The following is a 7,603-nucleotide window of genomic DNA, read 5'->3' as shown; positions in this document are numbered from 1 at the left end:
CCGAGCGAGCGGCTCCTCCTTCTCCATCTCCACCCCTTCCTGCGTCGTCACGCGGGCGCAGTGCGGGGGTGTGCGTGTGTGGCGCGCCGGTTTGTGCATGTGGGTGGAGGGTTGGATTGTATGTGTGATGGGTTGGAGTGTGTGTGTGTGATGGGTTAGAATGTGTGTGTGTGTGGAGGGTTGGTGTGTGTGTGTGATGGGTTGGAGTGTATGTGTGTGTGATGGGTTGGAGTGTATGTGTGTGTGTGTGGAGAGTGGGAGTGTATGTGTGTGTGGAAGGTTGGAGTGTGTGTGTGATGGGTTGGAATGTGTGTGTGTATGTGGAGGGTTGGAGTGTATGTGTGATGGGTTGGAGTGTGTGTATGTGTGATGGGTTGGAGTGTGTGTGTGTGATGGGTTGGAATGTGTGTGTGTGTGGAGGGTTGGAGTGTATGTGTGATGGGTTGGAGTGTATGTGTGTGTGTGGAGGGTTGGAGTGTGTGTGTGTGATGGGTTGGAGTGTATGTGTGTGTGTGGAGGGTTGGAGTGTATGTGTGATGGGTTGGAGTGTGTGTGTGTGTGTGATGGGTTGGAATGTGTGTGTGTGTGTGGAGGGTTGGAGTTTATGTGTGATGGGTTGGAGTGTATGTGTGTGTGATGGGTTGGAGTGTATGTGTGTGTGTGTAGGGTTGGAGTGTATGTGTGTGTGAGGTTGGAGTGTATGTGTGTGTGTGTGATGGGTTGGAATGTGTGTGTGTGTGTGGAGGGTTGGAGTGTATGTGTGATGGGTTGGAGTGTATGTGTGTGTGTGGAGGGTTGGAGTTTATGTGTGATGGGTTGGAGTGTATGTGTGTGTGATGGGTTGGAGTGTGTGTGTGTGGAGGGTTGGAGTGTATGTGTGTGTGATGGGTTGGAGTGTATGTGTGTGTGTGTAGGGTTGGAGTGTATGTGTGTGTGAGGTTGGAGTGTATGTGTGTGTGTGTGATGGGTTGGAATGTGTGTGTGTGTGTGGAGGGTTGGAGTGTATGTGTGATGGGTTGGAGTGTATGTGTGTGTGTGGAGGGTTGGAGTGTATGTGTGATGGGTTGGAGTGTATGTGTGTGTGATGGGTTGGAGTGTATGTGTGTGTGTGTAGGGTTGGAGTGTATGTATGTGTGAGGTTGGAGTGTATGTGTGTGTGTGTGAAAGGTTGGAATGTGTGTGTGCATTGTTGGAGTGTATGTGTGTGTGAAAAGTTGGAGTGTATGTGTGTGTGGAGGGTTGGAGTGTGTGTGGAGGGTTGGAGTGTATGTGTGGGTGAGGTTGGAGTGTATGTGTGTGTGTGAAAGGTTGGAGTGTGTGTGAAAGGTTGGATTGTTTGTGTATGTGTGTGTGGAAGGTTGGAGTGTGTGCGTGGAGGGTTGAAGAATATGTGGGTGTGTGAAGGGTTGGAGTGTATGTGGATGTGTGGAGGGTTGGAGTGTATGAGTGTGTGGGGGGGGGGGGGTCTCAGACTCTGGCGATCCAGAGTCTGAGACCAGGAAAGGCACCGGGCAGAGATTATCTCCCAAGTGAAATGCTGAGGGAGTGTGGCGTTTGTGCACAGACTGCCCTACATGACATCATAACAACAGTCTGGACCACTGGACGGGTTCCACAGGATTGGAAGGATGCCCTGATGGCCCCCCTCTTTAAGAAGGGGGATCGCATAGACTGTAACAACTACAGGGGCATCTCACTCAGTGTACCGAGAAAGGTCCTGTCAAGGATTATTCAACATCGCCTTGACAGGCATGCTAAGGAGAGGCTTGCGGAGCCCCAATGCGATTTCAGGAAAGGGCGGTCCTGCACAGATGCCATTTCTTCTGTCCGTCTGCTACAGCAGAGGTGTAGGGAATTCCAACAAAGCCTACATCTCTACTTTATTGACCTGATATTCTTTGTGTCTTTCGGTAAAGTCACGTATATTACCGAAAGACCCAAAGAATATGAATTCCTGCAGTCACAAAAGCTTTAAGTCAAGATTTATTGACCTCGTCAAGGCCTATGATTCCATCAGTAGGCCTGGGCTCTGGGTTATTATTCGTGCTTTTGGAGTCCCTGACCCTCTGCTCATGATCATTAAGGACCTTCATGATGGTGAGCGGGCCCGGGTAAAACTACGTGGCCGGGAGTCAGAGCCTTTCCCTGTCCACCTTGGGGTGCGACAGGGATGTCCTCTGGCTCCCACATTATTTAACATCTATTTCGACCACGTAGTTCGTGAAGCCTTCAATAGCTGTACCGGGGGAATCTCCATTTGGTACAGATACAATGGGAGGCTGATCGATGCCCGGGTGCGATCAAGGGATGGCTCCCTATTGGTCAACCACGTTATGTATGCTGATGATTTGGTAATTGCTGCTCACTCAGAGGAGAAGTTGGAGGCGCTGCTGAACCTGGAGCTTACCACTAAGAGGTGGGGCCTTACCATCAGCTCCACCAAAGCTAAGTACCTGCCTGGGTATTTTGTACAATCGGACATTCCACCCCCACAACTCCCAATCGGTGATGGGGCAGTTGTGGAGAGAGTGGAGAGTTTCCCATACATGGGCAGTGTGCTAATGACGGTCTGGCGTGGCGCTGGACATCCACCCCCTCGTGTGCCGTGCCGGCCCTTCATAGTTGCTCGCTAACAGCACTTGCCCCAACAATCGGTTAAGGCTATACGGGGGATCTTTGTCTTTGTGCGGGAAGTGAGTGGGTGTGCGTGGGGGGGGGTGTTGGAGAGTGTTTGTGTAGAGGGTGAGGGTGTTTGTGTGGGAGAAGTGGGAGGGTGTGCGTGTGGGGAGTGTGTCCAGGGGGAAAGGTTGTGAGTGGGGAGAGTTTAGAAGGTCTGCTGGGTGTGCGCGTGTGGGGAAGTTGGAGAGCAGCTTGTGTGCTTTCAAGGGAGGGTGTGCGTGCAGGGGAGCGGTGGCGCAGTGGTTAGCGCTCTACGCTACGAACCTGGGGGCCCGAGGTCGATTCTCGTTCACGGCCGACACCAGTCACGAATATCTGAATCGGTGCTGGGCCTCCCCTAGGTCGACTCAGCCTCAAATGAGTACCTTGCCTGGTGTGTAAACATCGCCCCTGGGGAGACAAAGGCGACCGGGCGTGGTGCTGGCCACCCACCCCATCATAGGTGCTCGCTAACAGCACTTGTCCCCAACAGTCTGTTAAGGCTTACTCTTTGATTCTTTCGGTAAAGTCGTGACTTTACGGAAAGAACTAAAGAGTATGGATTCCTGCAGTCACGAAAGCTTCAAATCAAGATTATACGAGAGATATTTGTCTTTGGAAAGACAGGGCAGGTTGTGTGTGTGGAGGGAGAGGAGACTGTGTGGTGTCGAAGTGTATTTGTGGAAATGAAGAGGCGTGGGTTTCAGTGACTGAATGTTTGCTTTGAGAGGAAAGATATATGTGTCTTTACGGTTGGAAGGGTGGAGGATAGAACGCGTGGGAAAGGAGAGTTAATGAGTGTCTGTGTATAGGGGAAAAGTGGGTGGTTGTATGTGTGTGTATAAGTGGACGGCCATAATACATGAGTAACCGGTGTAGTGTGCAAACGTGTTTTAGTTATGTGAGGAAACTGGAGAAGCTACAGGTTATTCATGGAGAACATCTGGAGAACATACAAACGCCACTCATAAAGCACCCGAGCCAGGAATTGAACCCATGTGGTAATTAGTGGAGGGACGCGTATGGGGGGGGGGGGGGGGGTAACGCGGTGGCGAGATGTTAACTACCTCGCCTGGTATACAGAAGGTCATGGGTTCGATCTCGATCCCGACCCTGACGCTTGTATATTTGGAGTTTGCGTGTGTCTCTCCCCGTGAACGTGTGGATTTATCTTGGGGTCCTCCAGTTTTTCCCTCTACATTAAAATTTCCAAATGATAAGCCACTTAATTGAGCTATCATTCGTGGCCAGGTCGCTTCTGAAAAATAGCTATATATCTCAGTTAGCCTTTCCTGGTGAAATAATCAATAATTAACTCATGTATTTGTGGTCTGTATGTCGAGGAAAAGTTTTTGGGTGTCTTTGTGAGTTGGTGTGTTTAGGGTATGTGGTATGTGTGTGTGAGACATGCATATAATGTGTGTCGGACATCGATTTGTGTGTAGGATGGGAGAATGTGTGGGTGAGACTGTTGTGGGCGTGTGTGTTGAGGTGGTTTGAGTCAGGGGCTGGCCTGCCTACGATCCATCCTGGGTTTAACCAGGCTGGATTGTGTGAGGAGCTGAGACATCCTTGAAAGATCTGGACAAAGTCCCATCGGTGAGCTCCTCCGGCAGGCAAGGCTGCTTTGGCTGGGTCATGTAGCCCACATACCCAGCCACCGGAAGTCGCCTTCCAACGACAACGGAGGGCGGAGGAGCGACGCTCACAACAACGAGCGGAGCGCCGGGTGGCTAAAGCACAGCAAGTTGGCACAGTAGGGGGCACAGGTGGTGCATCTCACAACAACGAGCGGAGCGCCGGGTGGCTAAAGCACAGCAAGTTGGCACAGTAGGGGGCACAGGTGGTGCATCAGCCAGTCGTCTCAGTCAGTCGACCTGTGACATCTGGGTCTGCCCCGTGACCTCCTGCCAGCGGGCGTTCGACACTTCACGTGACCTCAAGGTGCACCTAGCCTGGCACAAGCGTCGTGGTGACGTCACCACCACTTAGTGGCGAATGGCGGTTGTTGTTTCTAAGAAGGAGATAAAGGTGCGTGTGTGTAGGCGGGACACGGATGTGGTGTGTGGGTGGGACGTGTGTATGCTGGCAGTGGAGCATGGGTGTGTGTTCCCATATGGGTAAGGAGTCTGGGTGTGTGAATGGAGTATCTGGGTGTGTGTATGGAGTATCTGACAAAATAAAATAAGATAATCTGTCAAAACGTTACAATAATATTGTATCTATCTCAAAGATAGCATGGACGTCTCGTTATTACGTTTTCTTAACCGGTTACTTTGTATGACGTAGTGTGTGTGTAAAACAAATGTGTGTGAGTGTATAGAGCATATATTATTTTATATCGAGACAATCATAGGGAAGGGAAGATCTCAGCATTAAGCTGCTTCTCCATGCGTGGTATTTTCATCTCCAATACTTTCCAACAGTCAATCATTAGTCCTTTAGCTTGTCAGTTCACGCGCCTGTTTCTGATGGTTAATTGATCATAAGTCAAAGATGCACAACATGCTGTCCTCAGCACATGATGCACACGCTGTCCGTATGCTACAGCAGACCTTACGGTGTCTTACATGGCATCATTACAACTACCTGGTCAACATTATGGGTTTGGTAGGATTGGAAGGATGACACTGATTGTAACAACTACCAGGGCATCTCTTTGCTCAGTGAGTTGAGAAAGGATCTTGTCCTGTGCACCTAGACGAAGCTCGCGAAACTCCAAGTTGGTTTCAGGCAGGGGATTTCCTGTATGTATGTTGAACTTCTTTCGCACCGTACGTAGCCAACCGTTCTAATCGGAGGTCCTGCACGGATGCCATGTGCTCTGCCTGGCACATGCCAGGGGATGACGTCACAGTCACTCAAGTGGCGTTAAACAAAGATGTGCGCGTGCTCAGGCCGTGTGTGTAACTGTTGGTATATAGGTCTGTAGGACCTGTGTCTGTGACTGTGTGTCGGACGTGTGTATGTGTGCGTGACTGTGTTGACATGACGTGTGCGCGCGTTACTGTGTGCGTATGATGTGCGTGGTTGTGTGTGGTGCACTTCGCTTGGCAAAGGCACCGGGGGTGACGTTACCGCCACTTCGTGGTGAAGGTCGGTTGTTGTTATTGTTTGGGGAGCCGGAGAGTGGTGAAAAAGTAAAGCCTGTTTGTTTGTTCATCATTTTGATACCGGCAAAAAGGGTTCCATAGGTAGAGTGGTGGTTAGCGGACTGCCCGGACTGCCCTACCTTGTGCAGTGTGTAAACATCGCCACTAGAGGGAGACAGAGTCAACCGGGCGTGATCATGGCCACCCACCGCTTCGTGTGCTGTGCTGGCCTTAATAGGCGCTCACTGACAGCACTTTCCTCAACACTCTGTTAGAGGCTATACGGGGGAAGGGGGCAGGGGGGTGTGTGTCTTTGTGGTTTGTATAGGACGTGTGTAGCTGTGTATGTGACTGCGTGGGAAGTATGTGTGAGTGTGTGGAATGGAGGTGCGTGGTTCGTGTGACTCGTGCGCGTGTGTGACGCACGTGCGTGGGTGGCGTGCTGAGGCGCGTGGGCTTGGCTTGCTCATACAATTCATCACAATATCTCATCTATATCCACCGCTGAACAAAAGCCACCCCATATTATCGCCATCCCTTATGGTCCTGCTCATGTATTTCTGCACATTTAAAATATATATTATTACAACTAAAGCATTGACTTTATTTCTGTTTTGCAAACGCATAAACATAAATAGTTAACGTATTAACTGTCTCAGGTTTGCTGATGACATTTACCCATTGTAACAACCAATGTTAATGAACTACAGAAATTGACTGATTAAATTAAGATAGAATAAAGATGAATACAAATGAATGTACCGCAACCATCATGTCAGTACCAAAAATATGAGAATAGGTTTTACCATTTTTTCTGGCAACAAAACAGGTGTTAAGATGTTAAAACACCAAACTGAAACCTTTTACAAGGAATCATGTCTGCATTAACCACATATACTTGTGGTCAGAATGCAAAAAAAAACATACTCTGATAATATATACACCAGAAACACCTTTCTTTTGAGCCGAGCATCAAACGGTGCTAGACCAGATGATGCCAAAAGACCAGAGGACGCCTTTTATCCATTAGATGACTATATAGTACAGTGTTCGGTATTTAAAATATCATAAAATACCCACGTGTGTAATGCACAGTATTCATGGGATTCAGAAGTGCGGAAAACCACAGGTGAATGGGAAGGCAGCTAGAACCGGCGCCAAACAATTGCCCAAGCTCTGTGGGCCTATATTTGGATGTTTGATCAACTCCATTAATTAGTTCTTATATATGTGGGAGGATGCGTGAGTAAAGACCCACGCATGCGAACGGGCAGCAACAACTCAATCCTCGAACAGATAGAAAATAATCCACTTGCTATACTGCCAATTCATGACCAATTCTAGATTTGAAGCTTTCGTGACTGCAAGGATTCATACTCTTAGGTTTTTTCGGTAAAGTCACGTAGGTAAAAAATAAATAAATAAGAAACATAATTATTTTATTTATATTATGATTTCTATTATTTTTAATATTTGTTATTTATTTATTTTTTGCCTACGTGACTTTAACGAAAAAACCTAAGAGTATAATTCATGATCAAGCCAGGAGGTGGCGTTTCACGTTTTCACATCCAATTGTAAATAATTAACAAGTGGCCGTTGCCAAAGGTCAACTGGTACTGCCTATCATGGCAACCGGCTACTGGTTCACAAATGTTGGGTTTTTTACACGCTTTCATTTAACTCACTCTGTTGTTGTTGTTGTCGGTGTTGTTGTTGTATACTCAAATCTTGTAACTCAATTTAACCCACTTCCCAATGTGGTATCGACTGCAAACTTGGTATACTTATGTCATACTGATGATAATACTATATTCTATCATAAGAAACATATATATTTTTAAACATTCTTT

Source organism: Lethenteron reissneri, chromosome 23 (assembly GCF_015708825.2).
Source record: "Lethenteron reissneri isolate LAM-NWPU_2019-01 chromosome 23, ASM1570882v1, whole genome shotgun sequence".
Classification (NCBI taxonomy): Eukaryota; Metazoa; Chordata; class Hyperoartia; order Petromyzontiformes; family Petromyzontidae; genus Lethenteron; species Lethenteron reissneri.
Note: the sequence above shows the minus strand (reverse complement) of the source record.